The sequence below is a fragment of the Plectrocnemia conspersa genome, unplaced genomic scaffold, assembly GCF_051122295.1.
Source record: "Plectrocnemia conspersa isolate PC_06_02 unplaced genomic scaffold, ASM5112229v1 ptg000003l, whole genome shotgun sequence".
Classification (NCBI taxonomy): Eukaryota; Metazoa; Arthropoda; class Insecta; order Trichoptera; family Polycentropodidae; genus Plectrocnemia; species Plectrocnemia conspersa.
In genome coordinates this window covers 12,771,122-12,788,495 of record NW_028277167.1, presented here as the reverse complement: position 1 = coordinate 12,788,495, position 17,374 = coordinate 12,771,122, and the positions used below count along the sequence as shown (strand labels likewise).

The window sequence follows — 17,374 nt, the reverse complement described above, 5'->3', positions numbered from 1 at the left end:
GCTCGTATGGTGCGTGAGACGCACCAGTACTTGGGTCTATATTACTAGTAAGGCGCGTCAGAAACACCATTCCAATTAATGAAATATAACGTTGATTTTTGGGTATTTCCTGTGCATGTTTTGAATGGCGTTTTTGCAGTGTTGTAGACAAGAGTTTCAAGAGTCATACCTTATCAAAAAAATATCATTTTTACCTGAATCAAGCCGGGGAGAGCTTATTTATCGGGATAAGTCGGGGTTTATTTGATGACTAAATTTAACGGCAGATTTGCCGTAGCTTCTCCCAAAGGCAACAGTTGGCGATCGCCTTTCGGTTGACACGCGTCGGTGACGTTTTTATTACCTATTCTGTTTTCGACAGTGGCTCGGTTGTCCGTAATTTGTGTCTAAGTGAAACTATATATAGTGACTGATAATTTTGTTTAATTACTTATTTTGTAATTTTATTGTGAAGTTATTGTAAAGTTATTTTTTAAATATTATTGTGAAAAAATAGTGCTATGGCTAAATATAGTGGTTGTGAAGATATGTTTTGTAATGATAGTGTATAATCTTATATTGGGCGACAGTCAAATAGGCGATTCAAAATGGGCGACAGACTAACGGGCGATGGTCTTTTGGGCGATACAATAATAATGCATTACAAATAAATGTGATGCAAATGATGATCTTATAATTAATTAAATAATTAACGTAATTAAATACATACGAAAATATAAGTAATATTTTTTAGAAAAGAATTAAAAGATGAAAACATTATTCGGTCTAAACAAAATATAATATACCTACATAAGATATATGTATATTTACTTATCATTTGTGCATATTTAATCATAAAATTAATCACTTAAACAGTTTGATTTTTTTATTCAAGAATTTAAGAGAGTTACCCGATATTATAAAACACTTAGGCTAAAGTCGGTAATTTTATTATAAATACCTACCAAAAAAATGTTTATAGTGGGCCCTTACGCGAATTTTTTTAATGTTTTGAGCCTTGGAAACTACTGTGAGAACAAACTTTTGGAATTCCCAAAAATAGCATATTTTACAGTTATCTATTTTAAATTAGATAGGATAGTTATATATAAATATAATAACACAGAACTAGCGCTGATAAGTGTTTATCGTGGATTTCGCCCTTTACGCGATTTTTTTATATTTTGAGAATTATAAATTACTGTGAGAACAAACTTTTGGAATTTCCAATATAATTTTTCGTTTTAACCCTTTATAGGACACATATTTTTGTTTTATTTACATTTTTTAAAAATGAATTAATATCTTATTTGTCGTTTTAGGCTGCAATATTCTAAATTAAGTCAACTTTATATTGAATGGTAAACTGACCTACCAATGTACGTTATCACGAGTGCTCTTGTAACATTAGGTTCATTATTAAAAAAAAAAACATAGGAAAAATAAACTTTAATTTTGGTGTATTTACATGTACCACTTTGTTCAAGGTGTCCTATAAATAGTTAATGTATATTTTATTAATATTTACAATAAAGCAAGGCGTGCAAGTTTTTTTTAATTTCTGTCGCCCAATAAACCATCGCCCAATTGACCGTCGTCGTCGTATAAAATTACAAACAAATACATATTTACCATACAGCTATTCATTAATAAAAGTTTTGTCTATTTTTAATTAAGAAATATAAAAAATAATATGACACTAACTGCAACGTTCCATTTACCCTTCGATGGGGCGATGAGACTAATATTAGTTTATATAAATATAGATATCTTGTGGGTTTCTTTAATTATGGAAAAAACGTACAATTTGTAATTCTGCGAGCGATGTAAGCTGGCTTCGTTCGCAGGTAGATATATCTAAACCTAAAACCGAGCGGCATATTGCTATTTGTGTATATTTATGGTTTAAACATTTTTCGGTCCCATAAATATTTTAAAAAGGGTCGTCACCCTATTGTGTTAATTTATTGTTATGGATTGCCAACTAATGGTACTTAAGAGAACCAAAAAAAATTAAAATGTAATTTAGAGAAATGCAAGTATTTGTTCTGATTTCTTCGTTTTTGATATTAGTTTATTCATAGTTATGCTCTACATATATAATTTTAATTTTTAAAAAGAATTTAACATTTTTCATTTTTCCCGAGCTGGCGACATACCTAGTACGAAAACGATTACGAGTGCAAAGGGTTAACAATGAGACAAATATCATGGCACAAGAGGGATTTCTTTTGACCGCACAACACGAGTCGTTAAGAGAATCCCTTTGTGACAAAACGGACCCAATAAATCACCACATTGCGAACCTTTTCCGAAGAATTCGAAAGTCTGAACAAACAAAAAACTCGCTTTCGAAAATGCACATTCGATTCCTCGAGTTCTACGAAGCGACTGTAGCGTTTGGCTAGAAGATCGATGCACAATCTCGATTGGCCAGCAAGTGTGCAACTCCTAAAGGATATAGACGGCAGACGGCCGGAGACAGCAGAGAACCAGCGACGCAGACGATCCACCCAGCCGAAGAGAGAGACGATCTACCAGCAGCCATCCGGAGGAACTAGCTACGCGCCCTCACCGACAGACCAGGAGATCACTCCTGGAACTCCCAAACTACCAACCGCTCGAAGAGTCACACCTGACACTCGCCGCACGCAGCCACAAGAGCCCGGAGCATCATAATCCACGGCTATCACCACCTGCGCCACATTCACCTCAGTCGGGAAAACGACACGCCGATAATCGTCCATTTGTCACATGTAAATATAATTTAATAAAAAGTCCATCTAGATTCACACAAGTCTCATTGGCAGCGAGGTCAACCACCCCAAGGGCTACGCTCCCTAAAGTTATTTTTATCTTGTTCGAAATATTATAATCACATACTATACATTACATATATTATTTTATCAAAATTTCTCGAGAATTCTCGATAAATTCAAGAAGTGAAAATGAGAAAATGGTAATTTATAATATTATTTATAGCAACTTGAACTTTTATTGTATCATCGCAATATACCATAACGCCTTAGAAGTTCAATCTTTCAGGCACACTCGTGTGACGTAAAGTGACACATATGACAAACGACCGAGAAGTCACCCAAATTTTCAATCGTTCCATTAGGAACAATGCTAGAAAGCTCTAGTTAGAGCGACAGGAGGAAATGACTAAATTCAATTCAGGCGAATTATATGGCGCACGTTACGCTTCCGAAATTTCCCCATGTTTACCCGCATCTATCTTACTATATATTTTCACCGATTATATATTTTCACGCTATATTATCACGATATTGCACACGCGAGTCTGATGTTATGTTTCACATCAGTCATCAAATTGCGCAACACTAGTTTTCATGGTTTAACAGCCGATAAATAAACTTTTTTTCACCTATAAATTGTCATTAACGTATGTTTATATTATAATAAAGCAATTACAGCCGATCCCATGAATTGACACCAAACGTAATGGCATTACGAGTCGAAGGTTATGCAAACAGGTTTTTTGGCGAACAATTTTTGCGGCAGGTCCAATCGAAGTCAAATCGATATTATAAACGAAATCGAGCCAGTTTGTGTAGTAATACGTTATTTGTTTTCGGACACCGGTATTTTAACCGCTACACCGTCACGTACCGCCGAACCGACACTATGGTAATGAGAGCTGACCACAACAGTGATGTTGCGCTACAGAATGTGTTTGTTTTTTTGAAAAAATACAACACGTTATAATAGAAAAGACTTTGAATGGTACAAGTGTTTATCTTGTCGGGAGCTATGGGAAAATATGGGGCGAAATATAACAAAACAGTAACAACAAAAAAATGAAGCACGTTGAAAAAGTTACGTGGGGTTCGCAAAAAACACGGGATGCGCATAGAAAACAAATTTGTTGTCCCTAAAGGGTCGCTTAGGAAAGTTTTAGCAGTGAAATTCTCGTGCTAAAAGCGTTCAACAAGTAACCGTGCTACACATAATAAAAATAAAGGGATTATATACTGTGTAACAGGGATTGTTATCGTTGTATAGACTCACATGCTCTTTCTGTATGAGAAGCACGATACCATTATGCCATGATAATACATAAAATAATGTTAAAAGTAAAATAACCATTAAATTATACACTTTTACTTTATTATTAGGGGTACCAAAAAGAAAGGACGTTTTTATACTGAATTACTTTGACGGTCAATTGTAACTTGTTTGTCGTTCAGGTCGCGTGTCTTTCTTTCGGTATTGTTTGGATTTACATCTGGAAAGTGCGTTATGATCATAAAAACACCTAAAGTTTCAATGGAACATTATGTTCCGAGTAAGTTATTCTAATGCACTTGTATGCTGTGTGATATTCACAAAAGAAAAATCGGCAACCACAGCAACCAAAAACATTTGTGCTGTCTATGGTTAAGTTTTACTAGTTCGTCAATTTACAAAATGGCTAAAAAGATTTAAATCTGTTTTTTTGTTTGGAAGACAAGCCTAGAAGTGGGATACCAAAAATCATCGACGGTGACCTCATAACTGCAAAAATTGAAACCAATACAGATAAGACAGGATATTCATGGTCTAGCATTCAAAGAAGTTTAAAAAATATTAGGAAGGCGTGCCACAAGACGTGTGAGTTCCACATGCACTAAGCGACGAGAACAATGCGACGCGCCTGCCTCATACTACGAGAATCACGCGAGAAAAAATTAATGCTCTAATTATAATAAAACTATTGCTCACATTCCATATTCTCCTAATATAACAGAAAACCATTTATTATCTACAACATGATTTAGATGGTAAACAAATAATAGTCTTAGTGAAATTAAAACATTCCTTTCTGAATATTTTAACTCTCAGCCAGTTAGTTATTACAAATGTGGGATTAAAAGCTTGCCTGAACGATGAAAGAAGGTTGTATCTGTCGATGGATTTTATTTTGTAAAATAAATTTGTTATTGTAAAAATACTTTTCATTAAAAAACGTCTTTTCTTTTGGGTACAAACATCTAAGAACGTTACAAAAACAATGTATGAAAATCGCAGATGTGCCAACCTAGCTCAAATACTCTCAAAGTATCTATACAAGTGCGTACCTGTCGAATACAAGTGCGTACATTTTATTTCTTTATTTTTACGTAAATATGACGTCATTATTTTCATTTTCCTTATTTTTAATTGTAAAAGTTTAAGCCCAAATTTAAAAATGAAAGTCTAAAAAAAGGCAAAACAATAACAGAAACAACGACAGAAAATACGAAACTATTGGTGCAAGTTGAGGATTCTGAATTATTTCAAGCTGATCTTGAGAAGCAAGGTCGAACTCAAAATGATTGGTCGGGTTGCTAGTCATTAGATCAAAAAACGATTGTTGCTCAAAAAATTAATAGTCGAACATACACATAATAAAACTAGGCTGCACACGTTGCAGAAATGTTGAAACTTTTGGAACTGAAAGAATGGGTCAACAATGAAATCAAATTTAGCTCACTTTGAAAAAATCGAATAAAGAGAATCTGCTGTACACAAATCAGCGTTAAACATTTTTTCTTAAACTGAAAAAAGGAAGATTAAAAACATGTTTTAAAATCTCGCGAAAAAGCAATAACAGCAAAAAAATGGAAATGTAATAGCAGCAAAAAATACTTAAAAGTGAAATTTATCAGCAAGAACTGAATGGAATTGAAATAGTATTTTTCATTTAACAAACGCATGCATTAATATTTTGAATTATATAAGTGATGAAATGAGAAAAAATGTATTAAAAGAAATTGTTTAATCGAAAAATATAAATCCATTGATAATTGATGAATCAACCACCATTAGCAAAAAAACTGCTGTATCGAAAGTGTTTTTATATAATCAAACTTGAAAATGTAACGACAATGTCTTGATTTTTGATCAAGTTGGATTTGATTAATTTATGTAGGTTAGGTTTGGGTTTGAACAGCAAATTTATTTGCTAGATAGCAAACATTTTAGGTTCGCGTAGTTGAACAAAAATATTGGCCAGAAGATTGAGAAAGAGTAACGCTGTCTAATGAGTGTAAAATAAATGTATACGGATCAGGATTCACAATCCAGAAGCGAAAATGCGAAATCCAGAGAGCCAAATAATATGGGGGGTGTTTCTTTTATTCCGGAATGGAGGGTATCCACTTCATTAATGGTGGGTTATACAACTGAATTTTTTCATTTCTTCATCAGGTAAATTAAAATATTAGTCAATTTATAACCAGTATGCTATGCCGCTGCTTATGTCTTATAAATATATACCAATTCAGGCGCACCTTTGACGCCTGAACTCGGTGACCTGTCTTAATATAGGAAGTCGGAGAGGATACGCTCTCCCATCCGACACAATAGTACTACACCATATTCCGAGAGGAACGCGAGTGAAACTCGACAGTCGAAAGATAGATACGGTCGACTTGCCTCGACAAATTTGCATACAATGAGCGCGTAAATTGGACCCGTGCCGTACCGAAATACGAGAACGAAAGGGCCTTCCACCAGGGCCAAGAAGTCGGGACCCTGAACTACGGCTAGCTAGCTAGCGCAGGTGTTACCTATGCATCATACTAATACAGCGTAATCCGACCGTAATTCAGATCAAGTCGGACGTTATTTACACTTTGATCGGGATTATTTAGTTAATGACAGAAATGACGACTTTCCACCGTTACGGCTAAGCAAACGCGAGACGAAACGACCCCCGAGGCTTAGTTGAGGTCGTAACGGCGATCGTTTAATTATTTATCACCTAAAATTACATATTTTTATAAAAATAATATCTGAATATATTTAATGAAAATAATATAATTGTGCGAAATGATAAAAGTGAGATTTAAATATATATTTTTAGTGAGTAATCAGAAAAACGCGGAAATTATTAGATATTATATATAAACCGATAATATATCACAGATATTATGCTATTGAGATTAAACATAATTAGATAAAACCAACTGATAAAGACATGATTATGTAGGTGTATTAATGAGTTTGTCTTTTCTCTTTCTATATATAAAATGATTACTAAAAGCATTAGAGCAGTGGTTCTTAACCTTTTCAAAGTTACGGTGCACTTTTGATCATGGGAAAAAGTGGCGGTGCACCAGAATTAAAAGGTCGAAAAAAATATGTGGACATAATTTTTATTACATATTTAAAAAAAATAATAGTTACATACAAAATTACATTCAAATTTTTTACATATTTTTTTAAATTAAATTATATAAAAAAGTTAAGTATTGAAAATAAATTTAGTTAGTTAAGTTTGCCCTCGAACCAATTTTTAATTACGTGTATTATTAAAAATATTTGTATTAATATTTAAAGGTGCTCTTTGGGTGGCGAATCTAAGTGGTGCATTTTCCCCCCTTTGTTTACTCAAAATGACGTTCCTGCTTAACATAATGGAATTTATATGATTGATCAAAAATGAATTAATGTGATACCTGAGCTTGTTGGCTTTTGCAGATATCAGAAATATTAGGTCGAATATTTTATGTAGTTACCCTGAATTCTTCGTTTAAATTTTTTTCTGTCTTTTTCGTTTTTTAGTTTTCATATTAGTTGTTGTTGAGAAACCAAGCTCACATAAATATGATGTTGAAAACTGTAACAAAATCTTCAATGCCTTCATGTAAAGAACTGAATATTCCTCTTGGACAGTAATCCAAAAATTGTTCATAGTTATTTCGGAAAATTTAATTTTTAGAGTACGATCAGTCGACAATGAGACTAATTTGATGATTTCGTATCCGGTCATAATTTTCTATATTTAAGAATGAAAAATAATGTGCAATCTTTTCTTCCAATAAAGTTAAATGTTCTATTGTTGCGGAAATAACTCCCTTGGGAATGTTTTCGTTTAGTGAAGGAAACATATATACTTTTTTTTTTATTATTCGATTTTTCGAAAGAGTTATTTTTTTCCGAAATCCTGTCAATTTGTCAATGGATGTCATGAGTTTTTCGTTTTTTCCTTGAATGCTTGTGTTAACGTTATTTAAGTAATTAAAAATATCTGCTAAATATGCCACTTTAGCATACCAGTCATTATTCTGAGGACATTTTACAAAGTCATCCATACCTTCATTTCGAAAAAAAGATTACCAATTCATTCTTAAGTTCTATGAATCGGCATAAAACTTTACCCTTAGATAACCACTTGCCTTCAGTGTGAAAAAGCAAACACTCGTACATAGCTTCCATAGAAATGCAAAGTTTTTTAAACATGCGTGTTGATTTTATGAAATTCACTATATTTACAACTTGATCTAGTACAGGTTTTAGTGCTGCTGGTAATGTTTTCGAAACTTAAGATTCTCTATGTAAAAAACAGTGCGTAGATATAATATTAGGTTTTCTTGTCTTTGCAAGGGTTACAAATCCTTTAAATGAGCCTACCATTGAAGGAGCACCATTCATACAAATTCCTACACATAACTCCCATGATATTTTAAATTGTTCTAAATATGAATAAATAAGATCAAAAACATCTTGTCCTGTCGTATGCTCGGTAAGTTCTTTGCAGCATAGATATTGATTCACTATTTTGTTTTCATTTATGAAACGAACGAATCCTAGTATTTGTGCCTTACCGCTAATGTCAGTAGATTCGTCGACTTGTAAAACAAAATATCGCTTGAAAAGTTTATCGTTAACTGTTTTCTCAGTATCATCCGACATATTTAATTATTTTTTTTATTGTATCGTTTGAAAGAGGAATTTTCATAATTTCCTTTTTGCTTCATCACCAAACATAATTTTTCCTATTTCACAATATGCAGGTAAAATTAGAGACTCTGCTATAGTATGTGGTTTTAATTGTACAGCAATCAATTCAGCAATTTTTTATGACGCCAGTTGTGCCTTATTGGAAATTTTAACAGTTTTTTCAAAATATTTCGCTTGTTTATTGTGCATGCTTAACAATCTTTTGAAGTAATCTTTACTTTTTGATGCAAGATCGGCGTGCTTCGTAGTGAAGTGGCGATTTAACTTGTCAGTATACATTGCGCTATTGGACAGTTTTTTCCACATACAACACATAGTGGAATGTGATATCCTTCCTCATTGATGCTAGTAAAACTGAAACGTAAATATTCTTCAGAATACTGTCCATTATTTTTTTTTATTTTACTGGATATATTATAAATTGATTGAAACATTAAGATTTTACTATTTTGCGGATTTTTTGTTTTTACCAATTTTCTCTCGGTGCACTTGCAATAAGCTCGCGGTGCACTGGTGCACCGCGGTGCACCGGTTAAGAACCACTGCATTAGAGTGTAATATTTAAAACAACCTTAAAAATCAGTAATAAACTAGATGTCATAATTAATATTTGTATTGGAATATAACAATTGTGCAAAATGTTATATTGCATTATATAATATTTAGCACTTAATTATTAAAGATATTTTTATTTAATTATTTTTATCTGTAAACATTTGTAATAAATGCACTACGGTATTAAATACAAAATAATGAATCTTGACATTTATGTTTGAATTGATATGGAAATTCTCAGTGGTAAAACTAATAATTTACTGGAGTGTTTCATTTTTAGTGAGACGCAAATAAAATGTCAAATAAGTATCATAATTTTAAGATACATTTTCAAATATGTTCAAATACTCTTTATTATTTGTGTAAATTAAACAAGTAGTTTGGGGTATTTACCAAGATATTCTATATCTATTTAGAACGCCAAATCAGGCCACGTCATTCAACATCTAGTTTTTCAACTACGCAAACTTACGTCCTCATTGCGACCGTCTCTTTTGTTTGTCTGATTCGTTCACAAAACGTTCACTCCAAAAATGGTAAAACGGCGAAACGCTTCCGTCGCCGACAAATACTTTTGCATTCAATTACAATTGCAAAAATTTACGAAAGCGTACGCAGAACGTACAAATGGCGATAATAATAAAAAACGCATCAATCGTCCAATGACCGTCAATTTTCCTTTCATGAAAACCATGGCAACTACCAAAACCACAACAACATCGCCCACTGAAAATAAATAGAAAAGGCGTCTATAGGTTCGATTACGATTCAAAATTGACATACATAAGAGCAGTTGAACCACCCACCGAGAGGGTAGTGGAACTTTTGTTTACTTCGCGGTCTCCCTGGTTACCACAACCCTTTCGTGGCGACGGTGGTGGTGGGTTAACGAACCGCTTCCGCGATGAGGGACCGATGCAGAAATTACAAAACACAAAGGATGCGTTTTTTGTTCTCGCGAATCAATAGTCTCTCTACCACCTGTGAGCATAATAATAAATCAGCCTCGGCGAGATCTGAGAGCGAGATGCTGGACGAAAAATTTCCGCGTTCGAGCAAGCTGCCTTAAATGGCGACAAAACCGACCGCGTGACGGCCGACCGGGCGATATTTTGATTTATTTTATGGCCCGATGATACTTAATCGTTATTCAATGAATGTATGTAAATGTGTGTGGTATGACAACGAACGCACGAGTGAGCGTGACATGTCGACCTTTCACTTTCGGCGGTTGTGTCCAAACAATGATCTATTCAGATGTGTGGACCGATATGAGGTGGACTTTTTGTTTTGTGGCACACATTTGCACCATATAGAATAGCCGGACTTGTTATTTCGAAAGAAAGATTCGACAAAGGGTACAAAAACAAAATTATATTTAAGGTCAACGTTTTGGCAACCAAAGTATGCTATAGATAATTTATTACAAATGTTTAACGAAATTAATTGTAAAAAGTGTTACTAAAGTGACGACCGTCAATAGTTTTTTATTAGCAATTAATAAAAAAAAATATAATAATGTAAACGCCGGTATTGACTGTTTTTTCTCCCGGTAATACCGGTATTGAAAATCTCTACATACAACAATTTATAATTAATCACCAACTTGAGTCTGAGCAACGTATTATAATCAACAATAATTATACATATGTCGTTTTGCAGCTGTTGCCAGTTTTTAATAAAAACCCATTTATTGAGTCTGCCGCGGGGACCTGAGCCCGTGGCCTCTGGGTTATCGGTCGAAATCTTACACTGACATTTTTTTAAATTTAAACTTTGAATGAATTGACTTTTATCGCAATATATTCAGTTTCCTCGAATTTCTAAAATGATGTTAAGCAATTTGATTAAAAAAAAAACTTTAATATAATATGAAAATATTCATTAAAACACAGAGATCTGATCTAAAATAATTAAAATAATAAATAATAAATTTAAATATTGACAGTGGTTAGAAGTTATTGTTTTATTGTAGGGCATTTAATTCCACTTACCTCCATATTATGGGGGTAAACTGCAATTCGTGATCGTAACAGTTAATTGAACTCGTAATAAAATTTTATTAAATTAAAAAAAGGCCATCAAATTCACTGCCAGCAATTCTCAGTGGAAAGTTAATAATACCAATATCGAGTTGCATAATTGAGACCATTCGATTCTTAATAAGAAAGTTTTTTACAAGGATGGCCATCAAATCAAAGACTGCAATGCCATCACAAAACTAATTATAGGGGAAATTGCAATTGAAGGTAATAAACCGGCTTTATTGGATGAAATACAATTACTTTAAGAATTAAAGATCCTGATTATTGGAAATATTTTGGCCTGTCTATACTGGGAAATCAATGTAATATCATTAAAATTTATCACCGTCTTCCATATATACGAATGCCATTTTTGCGCCCACGTCGGAGTTACGCCCTGGGCAATTATCCCGCCCATCAATCGACACGGCCCTGATGTGCTACATACACAAAACTGACGTTTTTCGTCAATGAACGATTGAATTTACGACATCTTAATAATGGGTCGTTTCTGACGTAGTTTTGACGCATAATTTATCTTGCTTTAGCCATATTCAGCATGCAAATTAAGCTGTCGCACTAGTTTCCGGCTAACATCCGGACGTGAATGCAAAGCAAACGTTTTGCAACCCAAAAAGGACATACGGATACTTACATATGCACGTACATTCACACGCATGGTTTCAGTCATGAAAATGTATCACAAGTACATACACGATTTGTTAGCAGCATTGAAACGATTCACAATGGCGTTTCGATGTGGAAAAGAGCCAGAACTGTAAGTGACGTTTACCTGCAACAAAAAAAAGAAAACATTAGTAACACTGCAAAGTGTGTTAAAAATAAAATGTATAAAGTTAGCGAAGGCAGCCGTTTACTTGATCATGAGTCACAATCGAGAATTGCGAAGAAACGTGAGATTCGAGATGGTGGAAATTCTATGAAAAATTACACTAATAAGCTGTAAATGAGTCACGTCGACTCACGAACCGTTTATACTGAGAATAGAGGAAAAATAATAGGGCAGTTAAGATTAACGAGTTGATTGGCAACTCAGTGTAAATAACGACAAATTCATAATAAATACACGAAACAGTTGCAATATAATATCTGGAATTACAAGATAAACTGCCTCCATTCTGGAAGAATTTGAGATTGAAGATAAATCATTTTACATAGTAAATATTAATACAATTAAAGGTTGACTAAAGAAACATTTTTTTTCATTTAAATATACATTTTTTAACTACAAAAGTTTACTGTGAATTTTTATATCGATAACTACGTGATTGTGAATTTTACACAAAGAGCAAAAAAATGGATGGTTCACTTGTTCACAATTTTTTGAAATTAGGTATCGGTAATGAGATTAACGTTTGCCTTACCGTGATCTAAACCGAGTGTACGTGTCATTTTATTATATGTATATTTCTAGAAACAAGTACATACACTAATGAAGTGAGGAACACTAATTTTAATACATTTTGGCATGTACACCGAGTATACGTCACCGGAGCACGCGACTTTTTTTGCACCGTAAGATTTATAGGATTCACGGTCAATTTACCGTGTGACATTATGTATCTGGGTATTTTCTGTCTCATATTCATATTACATGATTTTAAAAAATATTAATTCTCTATTTCACAAAAAAAGTAAGGTACATATAATTAATAACGTTTCTTTATGAAGCACCTTGCACGAATCATATCGGATTTTGTTCACGTCTGAAAATGAACACTTTCGAGCTTTCTATCACGTCGGGGTCACCACTTTTAGATTTTGAGACCGAATGGGTGTGACTTTGCAGCCAAATAGACGCCAATAAAACTGGAAACAGTATATTTCATGAACATATATAAATTACCACATATATAGAGAAATAAAGATGCCGCTATGAGCCGGTAGAGTTGAAATGGCAGCTCTTGGAAGTCGGAGAGTTTTCGCTGGCGTTTTGAGTCGTATTATTGTTGGCTGTTATTTTGTGGAGCAGCATTGTGATGGTGATGTGTAATTGCATCGTGCCCATGCAGTACCCTGACTTTCTCACTGCGTATCAGCGTCTCCTTTTCTGTGTTGAAGTGTCATCTTTTATCGTGCTAGTTTCAGACACCTCTGGCGAATCACAGATGAGTATTGTCTATCTAGTATAACGAGGAAAGAATATCTGTGATTAACGTCTTTTAACGGATGGATGTGCTAATAGCACATCTGTCCGTTAAAAGATGGTCCGTGAAGTGATCCCCGAAATATTTCCAATTAATAACGCAATTGTTTAGTCACGAGATCTTTCTTCTATTGTAGTAAAAAAATACTATTGATACCTTTACTTTCGAGACTTTTGATCTCGAAAAGAAACGAGTTCGAAACTGTCGTTAGAATGAGCTCTAATTATAATAAAAAAATGTGCATGTGGTTGAAACCTCCACATAGCAATTTTTAACTATTGTCAAAATCAAGAAAGAAACATTATGTTGTGGAAAACGTGTTGTTAGGGGTGGAAATGAGATACAGATTGTCAGTGATTAAGATAATAAAGATATCTTACATCTGAATAAAAAATATCTAGTTCCGATAATATATATAAAATATATATTTCGAACTAAATTAACGTAAATTATGAATAAAAAGCAAATACTAAAAACGAACCCATCCTTGAAATTTGACACGTTTTACATATTGTTTCAAAATTTCATGTTTACTAGTTAATATGACTTGATATAATGTATATGTAAAATCAATATTTAGGTTTTAACCGTGAAAATGGATTGTGGAAGAGGAAAATACAATAAAATTAATGTTGCAAAATACTTCAAATAATAATGTGTTTTATGTTATTGCAATACTGGAATCGCAGAGAAGTCGTATTAACTGTTTTCAATAGGAAACATACTATATTCATTCCGAGAAAATTCATATGTGCAATTCTAAGATTAATCGTGTAAATATAATTTAAGGAAGATTCTGCGCATAATACTCAATTGCAACAACAAAGAATGTTTGCTGATGATCCGTGAAAGGTAGATAAACACATAATTTAATCTTTAGAAACTGAGAAAATTACTTTTTTTTCATTACAAACAATGCAACCGGCTCGTCGACGGCTGACCGCATGCTTTTGAGGGACCATCAAATAATTAAGCTCAAATGGACCATAATAACCCGAGATCGTATACAGAATATCGCGTTACGAAACGACAATGATATAATAAAGAAGACAACGGAGAAAAAACTTACTAATTTGATACTAGGAAGATTAAATATTGTAGATACAAGATAAACTTCATTATTACAATTGGATCATTCCATACTAAGCTACTATGAAAAAATCGTTCAATTGTTTCATTACCATGGAAACCTGTGTAACTTTCCCTTGTATAAAATACATTCCTTACGAATTAATCGGAACTCGCAAGTAAATTATATGCAATTCCTTTGTTAGTTCATAATAATATTTAAAACAGAAATATTATATTTTTGCATAACTTTAAATTCTCATTTTCCATTATAAAGCTCCTTGCCGCAAAGCTATTAACTCTGTTGGCTGTTGAGGATCACCTTAAGTAATCCGAAATAAATTTTGAATTTTTATTAAATTCAGAAAGTCTAAATTGAACTTAATTTAAAGTTAGATGTTATGCACACAATACAAATTATTTTTTTTATTTGAAAAGTATGTTGAAAATAAAATAAATAATGAATTATAAAGATTATGTGAAGAAATACATATTTTTCAGACAAATGTTTATAATAATTTAACAAAAGAGATTTTTCGTATCGTTACATAAGCATTATCCATAGTATCATCATTGCTGATTCTGAAAAAATAATTTATTAATAATATTGCGCATTTATTTGCGCTTTTTTATTCAATATTTTTTCCTCTAATGATCAAAATAAAACTCCTTAATGAGTTGAATGAGATATAAAAAATACACACTCGCATTAACCTATTCACTGCATCAATACCATGACGAATCCCATTAAAACGTCATTGTTGAAATAGTGAAAAAAAACACATGAGGCAATAAAATGATTCACGTCTCAGTACCGAATACGCAATTTGTTGCGAAACTGCAATTTGTGACAATTGTCATATAATCCTCCACTAGTCTAAAGAAGAATATCCATTTTTCCCAAAATCATTATCCGCATCGCTGACCATAAGAAGGGCAATTAGGCCCTCCGTCAAACACTTGACAAAGCGCTTCTCCATACAAAGGCTAAGTGGGCTCTTTCTCTATGCATTCAAACGTCATATTTTCCGACGTGTGTAGTTTATACTGAATACCGGAAAATAACCGATTTTCAGCGTAGTAGCAGTGACCGCCGGTTTGTTTTAACCGCGGTGCGTAACTCGGGAGGTTTAATTGCGTTACCGCGGCACAATGGTCGATTTTACACACGGCCTCGTAACAGTTATGTACGCGAAAATTACGCCACTTCGGAGCAGAAGTTCTCACATCGGATTGCGAAGACAAAACAAAGGGCTCAAAGTTGGGAAAATGCGGATAGTACAAATTTGGCGATGCTATGAAAAACAGATCAACGTAATTTCGTTTTACAGTCTCTTTGAAGTTTAACATTTTTGCTATTGCTAAAACATTTAAGATAATGAAGAAAATTGAGACATTTGAGATGTAGGCGTGAATGTGAATGTTTAAGAGACCCTTCAGGTAAGACATCATGCAGGAACTGTAAATTAAAGATAAGCTTTTGACAGTTTACATGCGTCGAATCTTTTTTCGGATATGTGGCACGAATAAGTAAGGCGGTTGATGGCGTGGAAGATAAAAGGGAAACAAGTGGAAATATGCGCACGATGGACCGATCGAGCTAAAGCTGCCATTGGCATATATGAGGCCTTCAGAATATTAAGGGCGAACTCAACAATACATATTTTTTTAATTTCATAATAATATTACTAAAACAATTTTTATTTGTCAACGTTTTAACTCTGAATAGTGAGTTAATTTAAACACATGTGTTAATTTGTTATGTATACACATAGGAGTGGGTTTTCCATAATTTATACGTATTTTCCATAATTATTTATTATTATTTTATATTGCATTAATAGTTAATTATAGAAATAAATCAGTGATTTTAAACGCTTTATTTATTTTACTACTTTTATGTATTAGTATGTTTTAATACTTTATTTTAACACTCTTCTATTATTATTTCGTTAATTTATTTTACATATTAATTATATATAATTCGGCTTTTAAGGATATTTTTTTTATATCAATACACTCTAAATATATTTTTTTAAATTAATATATAGTATTTTTTTATATGTTAATTTATTTCGTACTCCTTCATTTATTGGTATTATTTTCTATACAAATTATATACATAATTTTAAATCAAAAAAATATTATTTAATTGTAATGTTATTTATTTATTATATTTATATGTAAATAAATAACATTATTACTTTGGGATACCTCAAAAAAATAAGGCGATACTCCTCAAAGGTTTAAAGACGAATTTAACACATTTTCCAGAGTTTCTTTGTATTTGCAATGGTAAATCTGCGAATCGCGTACCAATAAAATTAAAAATAAAATTGTGTTTAAAACAAGGTTGAGTTTTAAGACCAAATAATAGCAGTATAAATTGGATCTTTAAGATAAGTAAGGGATTGATGAATGTGTATAGGAAGGCCGATAGATGAAGACGGGATATACAAAAAAAAATAGTTATGTAGAGCAGAAAATCGTTTTTTTTTCTCTCGAGCATAAGCCCAATGCGTTACAACTGGGTAAATATGTACCAAGGAGGTAAATCAATCAGGCATAATTAATACCAACAAGTAAGTATTTAAGCCACCAAACTTTTCAGTCTAGGAATCAGTATATTATAAATAAAAATTCGAGTCTACTGCCGTGGCTCGAACCCGCGACCTCCGAATTAATAAGTAGGAACGTACGAACTACGCTATTTCTACGTTAGTTAATATGATATTAGCTCAAAGGCTAAATAAATACGTTACATAAAATAAAAACCAGCACGATAAAACGGTGATATAGTGAACGATGAGAGAAAAAGATTTTCCGTAGACTTCTACGAATAAATATGTA

At 32.9% G+C, this 17,374-nt stretch overlaps 1 protein-coding gene across 1 annotated transcript in view; it reads right to left on the bottom strand.

The window, feature by feature from the left end:
* ssh (Protein phosphatase Slingshot) overlaps window positions 1–17,374 on the bottom strand; it is a 170,805-nt gene that overhangs the window by 71,447 nt on the left and 81,984 nt on the right. The window lies entirely within an intron of this gene.